Source organism: Aotus nancymaae, unplaced genomic scaffold (assembly GCF_030222135.1).
Source record: "Aotus nancymaae isolate 86718 unplaced genomic scaffold, 86718_ANA_hifiasm-v0.15.2.pri h1tg000008l, whole genome shotgun sequence".
NCBI lineage: Eukaryota > Metazoa > Chordata > Mammalia > Primates > Aotidae > Aotus > Aotus nancymaae.
This window is the reverse complement of record NW_026988419.1, coordinates 1,008,346-1,030,659: the sequence shown is the minus strand read 5'-3', so window position 1 is coordinate 1,030,659 and position 22,314 is coordinate 1,008,346. Positions and strand designations below refer to the sequence as shown.

Sequence of the window (22,314 nt, the reverse complement as noted above, 5' to 3'; positions counted from 1 at the left end):
TGATATTGCCTGTCTCATTCCTGATATTGATAATTTATTTCTTCTTTTTGTTCAGATCAAGTTGGCTAGAGCCTTACCAAATTAATTGATCTCAACAAAACAAGCTTTGGTTTCATTAATTTTGCCTATTTTTAAAACATATTTTCCATTTCATTGATTTCTACTCTGAACTAAGCCTCCAGGGAAGGTAGATAACTCACTGTCATGTTTATTTTTCAAGGACAGTCATCTGCAAGTGCCCCAGTCACGAAAAGAAAAGGTGACTAAGCAAATGTCTTGTATCAGGTAGGGTGTCTCAAAAGGAGCCATCTTGTGCTCCTACAAGTATTATGCCCTGAGGTTGTCTGCAGAATTACTCACTCAATGTTCTTTAAGGTGTTACCTGACACACACTGCTTAGCTCATCCATGAAGTTATCAAGAAAACCTGCAGAATATAATTCTGTCCAGTGCAACAAATATTCTGGTTGATTTTCTTTGTGCGAGGCTGTATTTATCTGTTTGTATTGCTCTAAAGGATACCTGAGGCTGGTTAATTTATCAAGAAAAGAGGTTTAATTGGCTCACAGTTTTGCAGTCTTTACACAAAACATGTTGCTAGCATCTGCTTCTGATGAGGCCTCAGGAAGCTTACAATCATGACAGCAGGCGATGGGGAGCTGGCACATCACATGGCAAGAGCAGGAGCAAGAGAGAGACAGGGGAAGTAGCACATACTTTATTTTTAATTTTAATTTTTATTTCTGGGGTACATGTGCAGGATGTGCATGTTTGTTACATATGTAAACATGTGCCATGGTGGCACATACTTTTTTTTTCTGCTCTAAAACTTTTTTTTTTTTTTTAAATAAACTTTGGGTTCTTGGATACATATGCAGAACAGGCAGATTTGTTACATAGGTATATACATGCCATGGTGGTTTGCTGCATCCATCAACCCATCATCTACATTAGGTATTTCTCCTAATGCTATCCCTCCCCTACCCACCTAGCCCCCTACAGGCCCCAGTGAGAGATCTTTCCCTCCCTGTGTCCATGTGTTTTCTTTGTTCAACTCTCACTTATGAGTGAAAACACGCAGTGTTTGGTTTTCTGTTCCAGTGTTAGTTTGCTGAGAGTGATGGTTTCCAACTTCATCTATGTCCCTGCAAAGGACATGAACTCATCCTTTTTTTGTGGCTGCATAGTATTCCATGGTGTATATGTGCCACATTTTCTTTATTCAGTCTATCCTTGATGGGCATTTGGGTTGGTTCCAGGTCTTTGCTATTGTGAATAGTGCTGCAATAAACATATGCATGCATGTGTCTTTATGGTAGAATGATTTATAATCCTTTGGTTATATACCCAGTAATGGGATTGCTGGGTTAAATGGTATTTCTCTTTCTAGATCCTTGAGGAATTGCCACACTGTCTTCCACAATGGTTGAACTGATTTACACTCCTACCAACAATGTAAAAGTGTTCCTATTTCTCCATATCCTCTCCAGCATCTGTTGTTTCTTGACTTTAATGATCGCCACTCTAATTGGCGTGAGATGGTATCTCATTGTGGGTTTGATTTTCATTTCTCTAATGAGTAGTAATGATGAGCTTTTCTTCATGTGTTTGTTGGCCGCATAAATGTCTTCTTTTGAGAAGTGACTGTTCTTATCCTTTGCCCACTTTTTGATGGGATTCATTTTCTTCTTGTAAATTTGTTTAAGCTCCTTGTAGATTCTGGATATTAGCCCTTTGTTAGATTAATAAATTGCAAAAAATGTCTCTTATTCTGTAGGTTGCCTGTTCACTCTGATGATAGTTTCTTTTTCTGTGCAGAAACTCTTCATTTTAATTAGATCCCATTTGTCAACTTTGGCTTTTGTTGCCTTTGGTTTTGGTGTTTTAGTCATGAAGTCTTCGCCCATGCTTATGTCCTGAATGGTATTGCCTAGGTTTTCTTCTAGAGTTTTAATGGTTTTAGGTCTTGTGCTTAAGTCTTTAATCTATGTCGAGTTAATTTTTGTATAAGGTGTAAGGAAGGGGTCCAATCAGTTTTCTGCATATGGCTACCCAGTTTCCCCAATACTACTTATTAAATAGGGAATCCTTTCCCCATTGCTTGTTTTTGTCAGGTTTGTCAAAGATCAGATGGTTGTAGATGCGTGGTGTTATTTCTGAGGCCTCTGTCCTGTTTCATTGGTCTATATATCTGTTTTGGTACCAGTACCATGCTTTTTTGTTGTTGTTGTTACTGTAGCCTTGTAATATAGTTTGAAGTCAGGTAGCCTGATGCCTCCAGCTTTGTTTTGCTTAAATTGTCTTGGCTCTGTGGGCTCTTTTTTGGTTCCATATGAAATTTAAAGTAGTTTCTTTTTTTAATTCTGTGAAGAAAGTCAATGGTAGCTTGATGGGGATAGCACTGAATCTATAAATTACTTTGGGCAGTATGGCCATTTTCATGATGTTGATTTTGTCTATCCATAAGCATGGAATATTTTTCCATTTGTTTGTGTCCTCTCTTATTTCCTTGAGCAGTGTTTTGTAGTTCTCCTTGAAGAGGTCCTTTACATCCCTTGTAAGTTGTATTCTTAGGCATTTTATTCTCTTAGTAGCAATTGTCAATGGGAGTTTGCTTATGATTTGGCTCTCTATTATTGGTGCATAGCAATGCCTGTAATTTTTGCACATGTGAGACTTTGCTGAAGTTGATTATCAGCTTAAGGAGATTTTGGGCTGAGATGATGGGGTTTTCCAAATATACAATCATGTCATCTGCAAATAAAGACAATTTGACTTCCTCTCTTCCTATTTGAATACGTTTTATTTCTTTTTCTTGCCTAATTGCCCTGGCCAGAACTTCCAATACTATGTTGAATAGGAGTGGTGAGAGAGGGCATCCTTGTCTTGTGCTGGTTTTTAAAGGGAATGCTTCCAGCTTTTGCCCATTCAGTATGATATTGGCTGTGGGTCTGTCATAAATAGCTCTTATTATTTTGAGATATATTCCATCAATACCTAGTTTATTGAGAGTTTTAAGCTGAATTTTATCCAAGGCCTTTTCTGCCTCTGTTGAGATAATCATGGTTTTTGTCATTGGTTCTGTTTATGTGATGGGTTACATTTATCAATTTGCATATGTTGAACAAGGCTTGCATCCCAGAGATGAAGCCGAATTGATCATGATGGATAAGCTTTTTGATGTGCCGCTGGATTCAGTTTGCCAGTATTTTATTGATGATTTTTGCATTGATGTTTATTAGGGATACTGGCCTGAAATTTTCTTTTTTGTGTGTGTATTTCTGTTAGGTTTTGGTATCAGGATGATTCTGGCCTCATAAAATGAGTTAGGGAGGAGGAGTCCTTCTTTTTCTATTGTTTGGAATAGTTTCAGAAGGAATGGTACCAGCTCCTCTTTGTACCTCTGGTAGAATTTGGCTGTGAATCCATCTGGTCCTATGTGGTTTTTTTTTTTTTTTTTTTGGTTGGTAGGCTATTAATTACTGCCTCCATTTCAGAACTTATTATTGGTCTATTCAGGGATTTGATTTCTTCCTGTTTTTTCTTGGTGGTGTGTGTGTGTGTGTGTGTGTGTGTGTGTCTAGGAATTTATCCATTTCTTCTAGATTTTCTAGTTTATTTGCATAGAGGTGTTTATGGTATTCTCTGATGGTAGTTTGTATTTCTGTGGGATCAGTGGTGATATCCCCTCTATCATTTTTTATTGTGTCTGTTTGATTCTTTTCTCTTTCCTTCTTTATTCATCTGGCTAGTGGTCTATTTTGTCAATCTTTTCAATAAACCAGCTCCTGGATTCACTGATTTTTTCAAGGGTTTTTTGTATCTCTATCTCCTTCAGTTCAACTGTGATCTTAGTTATTTCTTGTCTTCTGCTAGTTTTTGAATTTGTTTGCTCTTGCTTCTCTAGTTATTTTAATTGTGAAGTTAGGATGTCAATTTTAGTTCTTCTGCTTTCTCCTGTGGGTATTTAGTGCTATAAATTTTCCTCTGAACACTGTGTTAGCTGTGTCCTAGAGATTCTGATACATTGTATCTTTGTTCTCACTGGTTTCGAAGAACTTATTTATTTTTGCCTTAATTTTGTTATTTATCCAGTAGTCATTCAGGAGCAGGTGGTTCAGTTTCCATGTAGTTGTATGGTTTTTAGCGAGTTTCTTAATACTGAGTTCTAATTTGATAGCACTTTTTGGTCTAAGAGACTATTTGTTATGATTTCCATTCTTCTGCATTTGCTGAAGAGTGTTTTACTTCCAATTATGTGGTCAATGTTAGAATAAGTGTGATGTGGTGCTGAGAAGAATGTATATTCTGTTAATTTGGGGTGGAGAGTTCTGTAGATGTCTGTTAGAGCTGAGATCAAGTCTTGACTCTCCTTGTTAATTTTAATAAGTGCGATGTGGTGCTGAGAAGAATGTATATTCTGTTGATTTGGGGTGGAGAGTTCTGTAGATGTCTATTAGAGCTGAGATCAAGTCCTGAATATCCTTGTTAATTTTCTGTCTGGTTGATCTGTCTAATATTGACAGTGGGGTGTTAAAGTTTCCCACTATTATTATGTGGGAGTCTGTCTCTTTGTAGGTCTCTAAGAATTTGCTTTATAAATCTGGGTGCTCCTCTTTGGGGTGAAAATATATTTAGGATAGTTAGCTCTTCTTGTTGCATTGATTTTTCTACTATTATGTAATGCCCTTCTTTGTCTTTTTTGATCTTTGTTGGTTTAAAGTCTGTTTTATCTGAGACTAGGTTTGCAACCCCTGCATTTTTTTTTTTCTTTCCATTTGCTTGCTAAATATTCCTCCATCTCTTTATTTTGAGCCAATGTATGTTTTTGCAGGTGATATGGGTCTCCTGAATACAGAACACCAATGGGTCTTGACTCTTTCTCCTATTTGCCAGCCTGTGTCTTTTAATTGTGGCATTTAGTCTGTTTACATATAAGGTTAATATTGTTATGTGTGAATTTGATCCTGTCATTATGATGCTAGCTGACTATTTTGACTGTTAGTTAATGCAGTTTCTGTGTAGTGTCATTGGTCTTTACAATTTGGTATGTTTTTAATAAAACAAATTGTGGCTGTTGCTGGTTTTTCCTTTCCATATTTAGTGCTTCCTTCAGGAGCTCTTGTAAAGCAGGCCTAATGGTGACAAAATCTCAGCATTTGCTTGTCTGTAAAGGATTTTATTTCTCCTTCACTTATGAAGCTTGGTTTGGCTGGATATGAAATTTTGGGTTGAAAATTCTTTTATTTAAGAATGTTGAATATTGGCCCTCACTCTCTTCTGGCTTGCAGGGTTTCTGCAGAGAAAGCCACTGTTAGTCTGACGGGCTTCCCTTTGTGGGTAACCTGACCTTTCTCTCTGGCTGTCCTTAACATTTTTCCTTCACTTCAGTCTTGGTGAACTGACAGTTATGTGTCTTGGGGTTGTTCTTCTTGAGGAGTAACTTTGTGGTGTCCTCTGTTATTTCCTGAATTTAAATGTTGGCCTGTCTTTCTAGGCTGGGGAAGCTTTCCTGGATAATATCCTGAAGAGTGTTTTTGGCACATACTTTTAAACAACGAAGTCTCGTGAGAAATCACTCACTACTGGGAGGACAGTGCCAAGCCATTCATAAGGGATTCATGCTTATGACCCAAACACCTCCCACCATGCTTCACCTCCAATACTGGAAATTATAGTTGACCATAATATATGGAGGAGACAAACATACAAACTATGTCAAAGGCATAGCATGGGTACTGTGAAAGGAGGGTGAAAACATGAAGATGACATCATGTCCAACCTCAGGAGTGCTCAGCAGACTGAGGGAGACAAGTACATCTTTTCCTGAAGGAGGGCACTGGAGTGATGGTGTATTTAGAGTGTGGAAGTAGAAGGTCACAGAGTGGCAGCTCAGCAGAGTGCTGATGTAAGAATTGGGCCGCCAACCCCCCACTGCATGTGATGTATCTGTGGAAAGCCATTTAAAATAGGTGACAGTCACTTTCCATCAAGTCCCTGGTATGGTCCATGGAGGTAGGGTTGTCAGTCTCATTTCAGCATTTCAGAGGCCTCTCAGGGTTTGGATATGGAAGAAGACAAGCAGCAATTCTTATGCATTGCAGAGACACAGGTGAGCCCTGATTTCTTGCCAGTTGGGAGGTCAGTGCTAGGGGCCTTGTTGTCTTTCCTTGGAACATAAGATGCCAATTTCTTTCTTGGCAGAGAATATTAGGTTGTCTAAAGTTAATACCTAAATTTTGCATTGGGACAAATTCCAAAAATACTAGCTTTCTTCAGATTTGCTTTCACTTTATTTTTCTGAATTTTGAAGGTCCGAAAGCATTGCTTAATAATTCTGTTTGTAAACTCACATTGCAGCACAGGGCACGATCTGCCTCCAAGGCAAAGACTGTAAGCTACTCTTGTCTCGAAAACATACAAGTTGATATCTCAGCAAAGGCTACACATGTATTCTTGTTCATATGAGTAAATCATTGGCAGTGAGAGTGATTTTTTTTTTTATGAAAGGATAAATACACGCCCTCTATTGGGGTCAGGTTTTGTGCCTGTAATTCTTCCGCCTACTGTATTATAGGAGCTTAGAATCCCAGCTGCTGGCTCTGGGCTGAAGTTCTCTGATGGCTCCTGCGGGGTGGACCGGCCCCCTTTCCCTATGTGTGCTTCTGCTGCTAACCTGTGGCTTTGCCCATGCAGGCAAGCTGCTGGTAGTGCCCATGGATGGGAGCCACTGGTTCACCATGCAGTCAGTGGTGGAGAAACTCATCCTCAGGGGGCATGAGGTGGTCGTAGTCAGGCCAGAGGTGAGTTGGCAACTGGGAAGAAAACTGAATTGCACAGCAAAGACTTACTCAACCTCATACTCTCTGGAGGATCTGGACCGAGGGTTCATAGAATTTGCCAATGGTCAATGGAAACAACAAATACAAAGTATATTTTCTCTATTAGTGAGTCCATACGGTGGCAGTTTTGACTTATTTTTTTCACATTGCAGGAGTTTGTTTAAGGACAAAAAATTAGTAGAATACTTAAAGGAGACTTCTTTTGATGCAGTGTTTCTGGATCCTTTTGATGCCTGTGGCTTAATTGTTGCCAAATATTTCTCCCTTCCCTCTGTTGTCTTCACCAGGGGGATACTTTGCCATTATCTTGAAGAAGGTTCACAGTGCCCTGCTCCTCTTTCCTATGTCCCCAGAGGTCTCTCAGGGTTGTCAGATGCCATGACTTTCAAGGAGAGAGTATGGAATCACATAATGCACTGGGAGGAGCATTTACTTTGCCATTATTTTTTCAAAACTGCCCTAGAAGTAGCCTCTGAAATTCTCCAGACACCTGTCACAGCATATGATCTCTTCAGCCACACATCAATTTGGCTGTTGCGAACGGACTTTGTTTTGGACTATCCCAGACCTGTGATGCCCAACATGGTCTTCATTGGTGGTATCAACTGCAAACAGAGAAAGCCATTGCCTATGGTAAGTCATCTCTCCTTTAGCATAGTAAGAATAATCTGGCTTTGGAAATTAAAAAAAGATTCCTTAATAAACTGCAATTTGACATTTTTGTTTGTTGCATTTCAAATTTCTTTCCAGTTTAACAAATTATTTTGTGCCAGTGCATGCACTTGTTAGTTATCAAATTTTATAAAACTGCCCTTCTTGAAGGTGTGTATATATAATTTAAAAACTGTAGATCATATTCTGGCTACATTTTTAAATACCATGTTTAGAAAAGTACGAAAAACCAAAGTAAGAAATGAAACTTTCCTTTTTTTGCTAATTCTGTGTGACCCCCTAGAGGAAATGCTCTTAGCAGTTTTGCATACATTCGTTTCATTAAAAAACATTTTAGGTATACGCAATATCTAATATAAATCTCATACCTATTTTGTTAAAATAAAATCTAGTATTGGGCTGGACATATTCTTCTTTACCTTGCATTTTTCACTTGCCAATGAATTATAGATACCTTTATAGACCAACACATACAGAGTTTATAAGTTCTTTTAATAATTGCATAAAAGTCTTTACTCTGGATGTAATGTAGTTTTTTAACCAATTAATATTGATATATTTAGGCATTTTCCATTTTTTGCTTTTATGAATAAGGCCATGTACACATTCTTTAATACTTTCCTTATGTGAATAAATTTCCGTATTCTTGCTTTTATCTTGGTAAACTAGAGTGCTACGTGTAGGGTTACAGGGTTTTCATGAATTGAGAAGGATTGGCATCTTTTTGCTATTAAGTCTTTCTGTTCAGGAATATGTATGTCTCACTATTTATTCAGATCTTGTTCTATATAAATAAATAAAGTTTTCACTATAGAAGCATTTTATCTTTCTTACTAAAATTTATTCCTTGGCATTTTATTATTTTTGAAACTTTTGTGTACAGGGCAATTTTTCCATTTCTACGTTTAACTATTAGTAAGTAAAGTTTTGGTTTTTGCATATATATCTTGTATCCAGCCACATTACTAACTTTTCTTATTTCTGTAGCATACATTAGATATGCAATATGTAATACCATCTGCAAAGAATTCTTTTCTCTGATATTTGTACCACTGATTTTGCTTTGCTGGAGCATATACTTCCAAAACATTATTGAGTAATATTGTTAGAATAGTCAGTTTAAATAGGGATTCGGTCACCTGTGACTGAACAATCTTTGACAAATACCAGAATAAGATTATTGGCAAATGCATAGTTGCTAAATCCAGATGAAACACCTGGTGTCTCATCTCAGTGTATTATTTTATTAGAGATAGAGTATACATTTTTATATATTATTCTGGCTTCTTACAGGGTTCAGTAGACTTTGTAACACAGTCATATCTGTCATTGGTAGATGTTTGGTGAAAGAGTGACTGTTCAGCCATCTTATGGGAAAGTGAAATAATACTCTTTATAAAAAGCAGGAAGACTACCGTTGCAGGCCTTTCAAAATTAGGCATGACTTTCAGCTCATGGCAAAACCAGGCGAGGAGATGCAAGTTGCAGGACTCTAAGAGCTTGGACTTACTAAAGCACTTTTCTCTTCTTTACCCTCCATTAATTACAATATCAAGCTCCACGCATGTGTTGCCTACACCCCACACCCTTTGGCTGAGGATGAAGCCCTGCCACTTCCTGAACTCACACTGAGTTCATTGTGGCTCACAGGGTCACCCAGAGGCCTTTAGAGATATAAAAACCTATATATAATTTTATATCACCTATGATAAGGGGATATCTATAAAATATGAAACATTAAACCATATACGGTTTAATTTTAATTTTAAATATCTTTTATGAGAAATAAAATAAATGTGTTTATATATCTATTAAATATATATATATATGAAAGTTTTTATACTTGTGAAGGGGTATGTATATCAATGTATATATTTATGATTATACGTGTAATGCCAGCAGAATTCTCACAGAGGAATTCAGAACTCAAAGAGGGCTTTTTGGCAAAGAGCCTTGGATATGGCCCAACTGCAAAAGTAAATTGAGTGATGGACACTGCATATTGCTCCTTCCTTGTTTCAGATCGGCAGGGTGTATCTGGGAAAAGCATGCAGTTGATTACATCTTGCTGGGAAAGAGGATTCAGAGTCTGCATCTCATCTGTCTGGTTGATGAGAAGGAAGCATTACTTGATGATAGAGTATGTGATTGTACATGTATGTGTTTGTGTATGTGCAGGTGTGTTTGTGTGCACTGTCCCAGACCCTACATAGGGGATTTTCTTGAAGGTTTCCTATAACAAAATCTCCTTGAGCCTATCCAGGTCCAGGGATGTAATTGAATACTTTAACAAGGATGGCAGATGGCCTGATCTCCAATGTCAGGGATCGAATATTAACGTGAGATTTGGAGGGGACAAACTTCTAAACTATATCATTTGGTGTGGTCATTCTTTTACATTTCAGCATTCTAATGTGTGTGTTGATTAATGATGTGTAAATAATTCATCAGAACATTGAAATAGTTTTAATGAGAAAAAGAGGAAGTCACTCGTAGTTTTTTTGAATTTTTGGTAAGTTTCAAAAGAATTGATGACTGGTTTTAGGTGAAAAGAATTCAGGCTCCATCTATACTATCCATGGCAGGTGCAGCTCTGCAGAACTTGGGGTGGGATGTGGTTACAGAGCAAGAAAAGATCTGTGCTTCCCCCCATTGCTTGAAGATTCTTGCTGTAGTCTAAGATCCAAATTCAGTGTTAGCTTTTTGTGGACAAGTCTAAGAACTCCCACTAAAATTGTTTACTTCAAGTTTTTATTTTCAGAGTTTTCAGACATACACAAAAAGAGACTATAGTGTAATGAGCACCCGTATGTCAATCCTTAGGCTAAATAACTTTCAATATTTTGCTGTATTAATTCATCTATCCTCTTTATTTCTGACCTTTTAAAGAATACTTTTGGCTGTCATTTTTAAAAGGAAGTTCTTAGCGTATCATTCCATCATTGAATATTTTATTAAATATAAAAAATAAGTAAAATATGTTACATAGCCACAGTATAATTATCACACCTAATGCAATCAATAATACTTTAATATTATCTCATTTCCAGTCCATAATTAATTTATCCACAATTATCTCATACAACATCTTTTTGTATTGATCAATGGAATAGACAGTTCAGAAATAAAACCATACATCCTTGGTCAATTGAGTAGGTGCCAAATTTTGATGAGGGTGTCAAGACCATTCAAATGGGAGAGAATCGTCTTTTTTTGGCTGCAAATGCTGTTTTCCCGTAGTCCCACAGTGACCCTGCCCAATTTAGGTCCCAACCCAGGGATCTAGGCCCCTGTAACCTCCTGATAGGCCAACAATCTTAGGTAGGGCCAACTCTATACCCTTAGTCAGTAGGAAACAGTTGGAAGATGAGACTTTAACTCACATGCTAAAGATTTGTCATTGTTGCTATGGTAGAGGGGAAATGTGGAGTCCTAATTAGGGAAAAGGAATTAGGCTGGCAGGACCAGGGGAAAGCAAAAAGAAAAAACAGATAAGCTTTAAGTCTGCCTTTCTTCATGGTCTAGGACATGTAGCTCTCCTGCACAAATAACACAATCTTCCTGCACCCAGTGATCACCAGACCCTCAGCTGATAGAAAGATGCAAGTTATGTCACTGCAACCTTGGCATTATCAGTACTGCACATAGCTCTCTGCAGCACAAGCACCATCCTACAAACTTCAGCAACCCTTTGTTTCCTTGTAGCCGGCTCTTCTCTTGCTGACTTGTGTGTAGTTTGGTATCTGATTGCCACAAAAAGTCCATTGTGTCTGTCTCATCTCTTTTTTAACATTAAGGCAGGTCAGTTGTGTTTGAACTGCAAAAGGGAAGGAGTGTGATGAGGTGTGTCCAACCTGCTGTCCCGTGGTGGCTGTGATTCAGTTTTGAAGGTTTCTCTGGGGTTCCTCTGGCCAGGAGGGGTCCATTCACTTGCTGTGGGAGCCGGACAGTGCTTAGTATTTTATTTTCAGTTTACACCTTCCTGGGCATCCCCATTAAGATGTGCAGATAATCATGCAAATGCTTCATGTGGCAGCTCCCTTGGTTAACCATCTTTTTTTCTTTTCCTATGAGAATTCCTGAACAAGTGAGCCCTGATGGATCCTCCACCTGTGTTGGGACCTAACCTTTCTACGTCTTTATGAAATTCCTGGTGCCACTTACTGCTCCTTCCACTCACCAACTTCTCTTTTCCTTCAGTCTACCCTGAGAACATGATACCCAACACCATACACCGTCTCTTTGGCCCACTCAAGGCATTCTGGTGATGCCCTATGGCCTGCTGTCCCTACCGGCTATCAAGGTCCCCAATCACATCAGCTTTCCTGGCTCACGGGCTTTGTTTTATGCCACTCTTCATGCTCACAAGCACCTGGTGTTTTAGTGCTTTTTGTGTTGCTATAAAGGAATTATCTGGGGCTGGGTAATGTATAAAGAAGAGATGTTATCTGGCCCTCAGTTCTGCAGGCTGTACAAGAAGATTGTACAAGTACATCTGCTTGTGGCAGGAGACTCAGACTACTTTCACTCATGGCAGAAGGTGAAGGTGGAAGGTACTGATCACATGGTGAGAAAGAAGCAAGAGAAAAAGGAGGGGTTGCCAGGCTCTTTTTAAAATCAGTTCTTGCAGGAGCAATAGGGCAGGATCTCACCCACTACTGGGAACAGTGTTCTATGTCATTTGTGAGAGATCCCTCCCCATAACTCAAATACCTCCCACTAAGGGCAACCTCGAACATTAGGGATCAAATTTCAACACTTGACTTGAGGGAGAGAGATATCTCAACTATATCATTTGATATGGTCAGTCTTTTTTATTGCAGCTATTCTAATGGGTATGTAAATTAAATTGCAGTTTTAGTTTGATTTTTCTATTTAGTAATGTTGAGTATCTTTACATGTGACTGTTTGCCATCTGTATACTTTCTTTGGTAAATGTCTGTTCAGATCTAAATCCTTTTTTAAGAAATTAGGTTTTGTCTTCATTATTGAGGTTTAAAAGTTATTTATATATTCTGGGTATTTATACTTTCTCAGTTTATGGACTGTCTTTTTTCCATGAAACTTTTAATTTAATTTAATTTAATTTTTTGAGGTGGAGTTTCAATCTTACTGCCCATGCTGGAATGCAATGGCACAATCTCGGCTTACTGCAACATCTGCCTCCTGGGTTCAAGTGATTTTCCTGTCTCAGCCTCCCAAGTAGCTGGGATTACAGGCATGCACCACCATGCCCAGCTAATTTTGTATTTTTAGTAGAGATGGGGTTTCTCCATGTTGGTCAGGCTGGTCTCAAACTCCCGACCTCAGGTGATCAGCCTGCCTCAGCCTCCCAAAGTGCTGGGATTACAAGCATGAGCCACGGCAGCCAGCTGAAACTTTTTATTTTAGAATAAATTTAGATTTATGCAAGGTTGCAAGAACCAGCACAGAGAATTTCCATATATCCTGTGCCTAGTTTTCTCTTTCTCTTTTTTTTTTTTGAGACAGTCTCACTCTGTCACCCAGGCTGGAGTGCAGTGGGGCGATCTTGGCTTACTGCAACCTCTGCCTTTTGGGTTCAAGTGATTCTCATGCCTCAGCCTCCTGAGTAGCTGGGATTACAGGCATGTGCCACCACACCCAGCTAATTTTTGTATTTTTAGTAGAGACGGGGTTTCACCATGTTGACCAGGCTGGTCTCAAACTCCTGACCTCAAGTGATCCGCCGGCCTCAGCCTCCGAAAGTACTGGGATTACAGGCATGAGCCATGGCACCTGGCCTACCCTATTTTTAAATGTGATGTTACTGTAGCATATTATCACAACTCGTTAACCAACACATGATACATTATGATGAACTAAAGTCTATGTTTTCTGCAGATGTCATTAATTTTTACCTAATGTTCTTTTTCATTTCTGGGATCCTATCCAGGATACCACATGACATTTAGCCATCACGTTCCCTTCATCTCCTCTAGCATGTGAGAATTTTTCAGACTTTCCTTGTTTTAGATGACTCTGACAGTTTTGAGCAGTTCTGGTCAGATGTTCTGTAGAATGTTCCTCAGTCTTGGCTTGTCTGATGTTTTGATCATGGTTAGACTGGGGTTATAGGTTTTGAGGAGGAAGACCACAGAGGTCACATCTTTTCTTGCTTTCTTGCCTATGGATAGCCAACTCTTGAAAAGAATAGTCTTTTCTCCACTGAACTGTCTTTGCACTTTTGTGAAGACTTTGTTGTTCATACTTCTAAGCATCTTTTCTGGACTTCCTACTCTGTTCCATTGATCCAATTGTGAAATACGTGATAATTATAGCTTTATAATGTCTTGAAATGAAGTAGTATTAGTTCTGTAATTTATTTTCAAAGTTGTTTTTGCTCTTGTAGGTTTTCTACATTTCTGTATGAGTTTTAGAATCAGTTTGTCAATTTGCACCAAAAAGAGCCTGTTGGGACTTTGGTTGGGATCATATTTATAGTTCAACTGGGGAGAAATGACATCCTAACAATTCTGAGTTTTCCAATTAATGAACACATCTGTTTATTCAGATCTCTCCTCAGTGTTTTATAGTTTTCAGTGTACAGTCTTCACATCTTTGGTCAGATTTATCCCTGAGTTTCATGTTTTTGTGATGGCGTTTAAGTGGAATTTTCATTCCATTTTCAATTGTTCATTGCTAGTACAGTTGACCCTTGAACAATGTGATTAGGGACACCAATTAAACCACATATCATTTTGACTCCCCCAACTTAATTATTAATAGCCTATGGTATAGCAAAAGCCTTACCAATAACATAAACGGCTGATTAACACATACTTACTATGTTATATATGTTATATACTGTATTATTATAATAAGGCAACTACAGAAAAGAAAATGTTATTAAGAAAATGTTAGGTAGAGAAAAAATGTATTAAGTATTAATTAAGTGGGAATGGCTCATCATAAAGGTTTTCCTCTTGATTGTCCTCCATTGAGTAGGCTGAGAAGGAGGAAGAAGAGGGCTGGTCTTGCTGTTTCAGGGGTGGCAGAGGGGGAGGAGGCGGAGGAGATGGAAAAGGAGGCAGTAGAGGCAGGCACACTTGATTTACCTTTATGGAAATACATCATAATTACTGTCCGACACATGTTTTTTCAGTTCTTTAAAAATGCATGCATCCAGGCTAGGTGTGGTGACTCACGTCTGTAATCCCAGCACTTTGGGAGGCCAAGGCGGGTGGATCACGAGGTCAGGAGATCGAGACCATCCTGGCTAACACAGTGAAACCCCTGTCTCTACTAAAAATAAAAAAAAAATAGCCAGGTGGGTGGCACGCGCCTGTAGTCCTATGTAATTGGGAGGCTGAGGCAGGAGAATCGCTTAAAGCTGGGAGGCAGAGATTGCAGTAAGCCGAGATCATGCCACTGCACTCCAGCCTGGGTGACAGTGTGAGACTACATCTAAAAAAAAAAATCCTTGCATATAGTATGAATTCTTCTTCACTATTTGGTTTAGTTTCAATAGAAAGGTCCAAGTTGTAAAAGAAGTCAAAAGCAGTCTTAAATAATCAGAATCCTTCTGCAAGATTTTCTAATATTAATTTATTTTCCAACACTGCTGCGTCTGTATCTTCCTCATTGTCTGCTACTGATTTGAAAGCACTCATCTCCATCAAGTCATCTTCCTCAGGTGTGGTGTCTATTAGCTCTTGAATATTTCCAAGGTCTCTGTTTTCAAACTCTTTATGCCCACCTTGTTTTTTTTTTCATGTCATATCTACCATCTCTTTCATGACTCCCTTGATTGGCTCTGTTTTAAATCCTATGAAGTCCCGCACAACATCTGGACACAGTTTTCTCTAGTGATAATGTATTGTTTTAGGCTTGATGGCTTTTACATCTTTTTCTATACAACAAGGACATCTTCCATGGTGTAATCCTTCTAGGTTTTCATGATATTCACCCCATTAACATTTTCTTCCATAGTGTTGACAATCCTTTCCATAGAAAACACGTGTAATGAGCCTTAAAGTGCCTTACAACCCCTTGTTCTAAAGGCCGAATTAGAGATGTTGTTTGAGGACATGGAGACCACTTTGGCTCTTTTAATGTTGAGTTCATGGGGTTCTGGATGACTAGAAGCATTGTCCAATATCAAAAGCAGGTTAAAGGAAGTCCTTTACTGGAAGGTATTTCTGACTTCAGAGACAAAGCATTGGTTTTCATGGAACCAATTCAGAAAAAGTGTTTTTGTTGTACCAGCCTTCTTGTACAATGAGAAGACTGGCAGCTGGCATTAATTTTTTCACTTAAAAGCTCAAGGATTAGCAGCTTTATAGATAAGGTTATTCTTGATCATAAATTGGACTGCATTTGCATAAGACAACAGAGATTGCCTATCCCTTCCTGGCTTAAATCCTGGTGCCCACTTCTCTTCCTTACTAATAAATGTCCTTTGTGGCATTTCCTCTTTTTTCTCTAGAATAGGGCACTTTTGCATGAATTAAAAACCTGTTCAGGTAGATTCTCTTTCTCCTCAATGCTTCTCTTCATGGGGTCTGGGAACTCATCTTCTGCCTCTTGCTTGGCAGAAGTTGCTTCTGTTATATTGAGATTTTTAAAGCCAAACCTCTTTCAAAACTAGTAAAACATCCTTTGCTGCCATTAAATTCTCCAGCTTTATATCCTCCACCTTTATTTAGCTTTGTGTTGTTATATAATGGCTTTGTTTTCCTCAGGTTATGTTAGAGTATATAGGTATGCCTTTCTTGTAACAATACTGCGCTCACATAAAAGCTGTGTTTTTGATATGCACCAAACATGATAAACAATGCAGGAGAACTGCAAGGTCAGTTTTTACTGTGATACATAATTTACTGGAGGGATAGACCGCACACACGGAGATGATCAGCCTCGCATGGTGTTCTGAGTGGATACTTGCAACACTTGAACTCCCTGCAATAGCAACAGGAGGTGGCTATGAAATTATCACAGTAATACAGTATGTACAGTTAACTTTATGCAGTTATGCCTTAATTCTGTAACTTTACTTTTGTTACCTTTCTCTTGACTACAAATGGTGTCATGCATAGGTTGTGTTTGTGTGTATAAGTTTTGATAAATTTTAACTATTTAAAATAGATTTGTGTCTATTATATGGTAGTAAATGATAAAACAGACTAGTTGCTATATATATTTTATGCATTCCTGACATAGTCAACTTTTTCTTAATTTTTTCAATATTGTAGGCTATGTGATTTATCTGCAAGATTTTTCAATTAGTTGCAAATCTTCAAAACATTTTCTAATATATTTATTGCAACAAATCTGCCTATAAATGGACCAATACTGTTGAAACTCTTAATGTTCATGAGTAACTGTCTATAGAAATAAAATTAACTTTTACTTGTTGTATCCTGCAATCATGCTAACTTACTTATTTGTTCTTGGAGGTTGTCGTAGAGTTTGTTGGAATTTCCACATGGATGATCATGTTGACTGTGAATGAGATCTTTTTACTTTTTCAAATGTGGATATTTTACATTTCTTTTTCTTGTTTGACTGCATTGAATAGAACAGTGTTGAGCAGAAGTAGTAATTAGCCCCCATCCTTGGCATGTGTCTGATCTGAGAAGTGAAGCATTTCACTATTAAAGATGATGTTAGCTGTGAGTTTTTCCAAGATGCCCTTCATTAGTTTTGGAGACTTCCCTTCTTTTCTTAGCTTGCTGAGAGGTTTTATTTATTTATTTATTTATTTGGTAAGATATGGATTTTGGATTTTGTCAAGTGCTTTTTCTGTAACTATTGAGGTCATTACAGGGTTATACTTTTTTAGTTTATTTATATGATATGTTACTTTGATTTATTTTTAAAGATTATTTATTTATTTTATCGTTATTTATGGTGAAATTCACATAGCATAAAACTTGTCATTTTCACCCCTTTAGGTGCACAGTTCTGTATCAAGTACATTAACACTGCTGTGCAACCACCACCACCATTCATCTTCAGAACTGTCTTCATCTTCCCAAACTGAAGCTTGGGATCTATTAAACAAGAATTCCCCATTCCCCTCTCCTCCAGGCCCTTGGTGTAACTGCCCAAGGTGCTCACCTTGCCTGCTGCCTAGACAGAGCTGATTTATCAAGACAGGGGAATTGCAATAGAGAAAGAGTAATTCACGCAGAGCCAGCTGTGTGGTTGACCGGAATTTGATTATTACTCAAATCAGTCTCTGCGAGCAATTCAGGGAACAGAGTTTTTAAGGACTGCTCTGTGGGTTTGGGGAAGCCAGTAAGCCAAGAGTGTTGATTGGTCAGGGATGAAATCACAGGGAGTTGAAGCTGTCTTCTTGCGCTGGGTCAGTTCCTGGGCAGTGGCCACGAGATCAGATGAGCCAGTTTATCTATCTGGGTGTTGCCAACTGACCCATCAAGGGAAGGGTCTACAAAATATCTCAAGCCCTGATCTTGGGAGTAGTTTAGGGAGGGTCAGAATCTTTTGCTGCACTAATCCTAAACCATAATTTCTAATTTTGTGGCTAATGTCAGTCCTACGAAGGGAATCTAGTCCTCAGGCAAGAAAGAGGTCTGCTTTGGGAAGGGGCTGTTATTGTCTTTGTTTTAAACAACTATAAACTAAGTTTCTCCCAAAGTTGGTTCAGCCTATGCCCATGAATGAACAAGAACTGCTTGGAGGTTAGAAACAAAATGGAGTCAGTTAAGTTAGATCTTTTTTGGTGTCTTGGTCATAATTTTGCAAAGGCAGTTTCATTGGCAACCACCATTCCTCTTTTTGATTCTATGAATTCCTCTATTTTAGATACTTCATACAAGTAGAATGATATAACTTCCACCTTTAAGTCATTTCTTTGCTCCTGCATCTAAGTGTAGGTTGTTACAAGCAACCAGGCCACATCTTGAATGCTTTGCTGCTTAGAAATTTCTTCTGCCATACCCTAGGTCATCACTCTCAAGTTCAAACTTCCACAGATCCCTAGGGCATGGACCCAATACAGTCAAGTTCTTTGTTAAGGCATAACAAGGGTGACTTTTGCTCCAGTTCCCAATAACTTCCTCATTTTCACATGAGACCTCATCAGCCTGGCCCTCATAGCCCATATTTCTATCGGCATTTTGGTCACAACCATTTAACCAGTCTCTAAGAAGGTCCAAACTTTCCCTCATCTTCTTGTCTTCTTCTGAGCCCTCCAAATTCTTCAAATCTCTGCCTGTTATCAAGTTCCAAAGTCATTTCCACATTTTCAGTACCTTTATAGCAATGTCCCACTCTCAGCACCAATTTTCTATTGGTATTACTATTTTCTGTTGGTACCAATTTTCTATTATTCATTGTCTTGCCATGAAGAAATGCCTGAGACTGGATAATTTATAAATAAAAGAGGTTTAATTGACTCAAGGTTTTGCAGGCTGTACCAGCATGGCATTGGGATCTGTTCATATTCTGGGAAATCCTCAGGGAGCTTTTACTTACTGCAGAAGGTGAAGCAGGAGCACGTCACATGACAAAAGCAGGAGCAAGAGAGAATCAGTGGGGGAGGTCCACACACTTAAGCAACCATATCTTGTGAATACTCACTGGTTCTTGCAAGGACAAGTCACGAGGGATCCACCCCCATGATCCAAATACCTCCCACCAGGCCCCACCACAACACTGGGTATTCTATTTCAATATGAGATTTGGACGGGGACAAATATCCAAACTATAACACTTACTGAACTGTGATTTGACATTTTCATTTGTCAAATTTGTAATTTTTTTCCAGTGTCATGAATCATTTTGTGCCACTTCATGTAGCTCTCAGCAAATTTTGTAACTGTAGATCATATCCAGGTTGCATTTAAAAATACTCTTTTTTGGGAAAATACCAAAAACCACAGTGAATAATGAAACTTCCCTTTTTTGCTAGTTTTATAGGAAAGTGCTCTTAGCAGTTTTGTGTACATCAATTTCATTTTTTGAAATTATTTTATGTATATGAACATATCTAATGTATATTCTCAGACTTATTTTGTTAAAACAAAATCTAGCAGCAGGATGGACATATTGTTCTTTACTTTGCATTTTTCTCTTGCCAGTAAATTATAGACATCTTTAGAGGCCAGCACAAATTGATTTGACAAGTTCTTTCAGTAATTGCATAAAAATCTTTACTTTTGATTCAATGTAATTTTTTCAACCAATTAATATTGATATAGATTTAGGCATTTTCCACATTTGTCTTTATGCATATTACTGTGTAAACATCTTTAATACTTCACATTGATTTATTTCCTTATTCTTAGCCTCTGATGAATTCTTCATCGTGTGCATCCCCAGCAGCTTTACTTCTCTCATTGAACCCTGACTGCTATAGACTGGAAGTTGTGGCTGTGGCAGAGTCATGCCTTGTACACTTTTTGACTTGAAATGTAGGAAGCAGAAGTGATAGGAGTGAGGATAGAGTCTAGACCATAGCTCTATTGGAATTACTGCAGGAAAGGGAAGGCAGGGCAGGGGAAACAGTTTAGCATTGGTTGGTTTGAATAAGTTCAGTAGGCTCTGAGCTATAAGGGCAGGCCCTTTGGTATCTCTAATAACTTGCTGGTCTGGGGAGGTGCACTGCATCCCTACCAGATTGGAATTGTTAAGATGTGAAAATTTCAAAATACATAGAAAATTTAAAAATACACACAATACAGGAAGATGCTTTTATTCTTATGGGTAAATACTTAACGATGGAATAATTGTGATCTATGGTAGGCGTATGTTTACATTTTTGAGAATCTGCCAAACAATACCTACAAGTGGCCAGAGCAAGGTGCCCTTCCACCACCTGCATATGAGAGGTCCAGCTCTTCACACTCACCTACACTTTATGTCTTAGTCTGTTTGCATTTCAATAAAGAATACCTGAGCTTGATTAATTTATAAAGAAAACATGTTTACTTGGCTTGTGGTTCGTTCAGGTGGTACAAGAAGCATGGCCCCAGCATCTACATCCAGCGAGAGACTCAGGCTACTTCCACTCATGGCAGAAGGTGAAGGTGGAGGGTGCTGATCACATGGCGAGAGGGAAGCAAGAGAAAAAGGAGGCAGGTGCCAGGCTCTTTTTAACAATCAGTTCTTGCTGAAACGAATAGAGGGAAAGTTTACTCATTACTGGGAGGGGGCACTAGGTCATTCATCAGGGATCCACCTTCCTGACTCAAACACCTTCCACTAAGCAGCATCTCCAACATTAGGGATCCAATTTCAACACTTGATTTGGGAGGGACAGATAACTAAACTATATCATTTGATATGATCAGTTTTTTCATTGCAGCCATTTTAATGGGATGTGGTGAAACTGCAGTTTTAGTTTGATTACCCTAATCATTAATTAATGTTGAATGTCTTTACAGATGCCTGTTTGCCATCTATGTACATTCTTTGGTTACTGTCTGTTTAAATCTTTGCCCATTAAAAAACATTTTTAAAAATTGAGTTTTAAAGGTTGTTATATTCTGCATATTTATTCTTTACCAGTCTATCAATGTCTTTTTTAAATAAACCTTTTATTTTACAATAAATTTAGAGTTAAAGCAAGGGTGTATAAAACAGCACTGAGAATTCCTATATATCCTTTGCTAGTTTCCCCTATTGCTAAATCTTAGGTTACTGTGGTACATTTATCACAACTCATTAACCAACATTGACACATTGTGTTGAACTAAATTCTGTTTTCTTCAGATGTCATTAATTTTTTTTTTTTTTTTTTTGAGATGGAGTCTCGTTCTGTAGCCCAGGCTGAAGTGCAGTAGTGCAATCTCAGCTCACTGCAACCTCTGCTTCCCGGGTCCCGATTCAAGCAATTCTCTTAACTCAGCTTCCTAAGTAGCTGGGATTACAGGCATGAGCTATTATGCCCAGCTAATTTTTGTATTTTTTAGTAGAGACAGGGTTTCACCATGTTTGCCAGTCTGGTCTTGAACTCCTGACCTCGTGATCCGCCTGCTGCGGCCTCCCAAAGTGTTGGGATTACAGGCATGAGCCACTGTGCCTGGCCAGATGTCATTAATTTTTACCTAATGTCCTTGTTCTTTTCTGGGATCCCATCCAAGATATCACATGACATTTACCAATCACATTTGTTTCATCTTCTCTAGACTGTGACAGTTTTTCAGAGTTTCCTTGTTTTTGTTTACTTTGACAGTTTTGAGCAATTCTGGTGATGTATTCTATAGAATGTTCCTCAGTTTAAGTATGTGTGATGTTTTGATCATGGTAATACAGGGATTATAGGTTTTTAGGAGGAAGACCACAGAGGTAATGTCTTTTCCTGCTTTCTTGCAAATGGATACCCAACTGTTGAAAAGAATTGCTTTTGCACCTTTGAAAAAACTTGGCTGTTCATACTTCTATTTCCGAATATTCTATTCTGTTATGGTGATCTATTTGTGAAATATCTGATTACTATAAATTTATAATAAGTCTTGAGATTAGGTAATAATTGCTCTCCAATTTTTTTCTTTTTTTTATTGCATTTTAGATTTTGGGGTACATGTGAAGAACATGCAAGATTGTTGCATAGATACACACATGGCAGTGTGATTTGCTACCTTCCTCCCGATCACCTATATCTGGCATTTCTCCCCATGCTATCTCTCCCCAACTCCCCACCCCCTGCTGTCCCTCCCCTATTTCCCCCCGACAGACCCCAGTGTGTGATGCACCCTTCCCTGTGTCCATGTGTTCTCATTGTTCAATACCCGCCTATGAGTGAGAACATGCGGTGTTTGATTTTCTGTTCTTGTGTCAGTTTGCTGAGAATGATGGTTTCTAGGTTCATCCAT

The 22,314-nt window shown here is 38.4% G+C and overlaps 1 pseudogene; it reads left to right on the top strand.

The window, feature by feature from the left end:
• LOC105704682 (UDP-glucuronosyltransferase 1A10-like) overlaps nucleotides 1–19,847 on the top strand; it is a 30,050-nt pseudogene extending 10,203 nt beyond the window's left edge.
• Nucleotides 19,848–22,314: the final 2,467 nt, after the last annotated feature.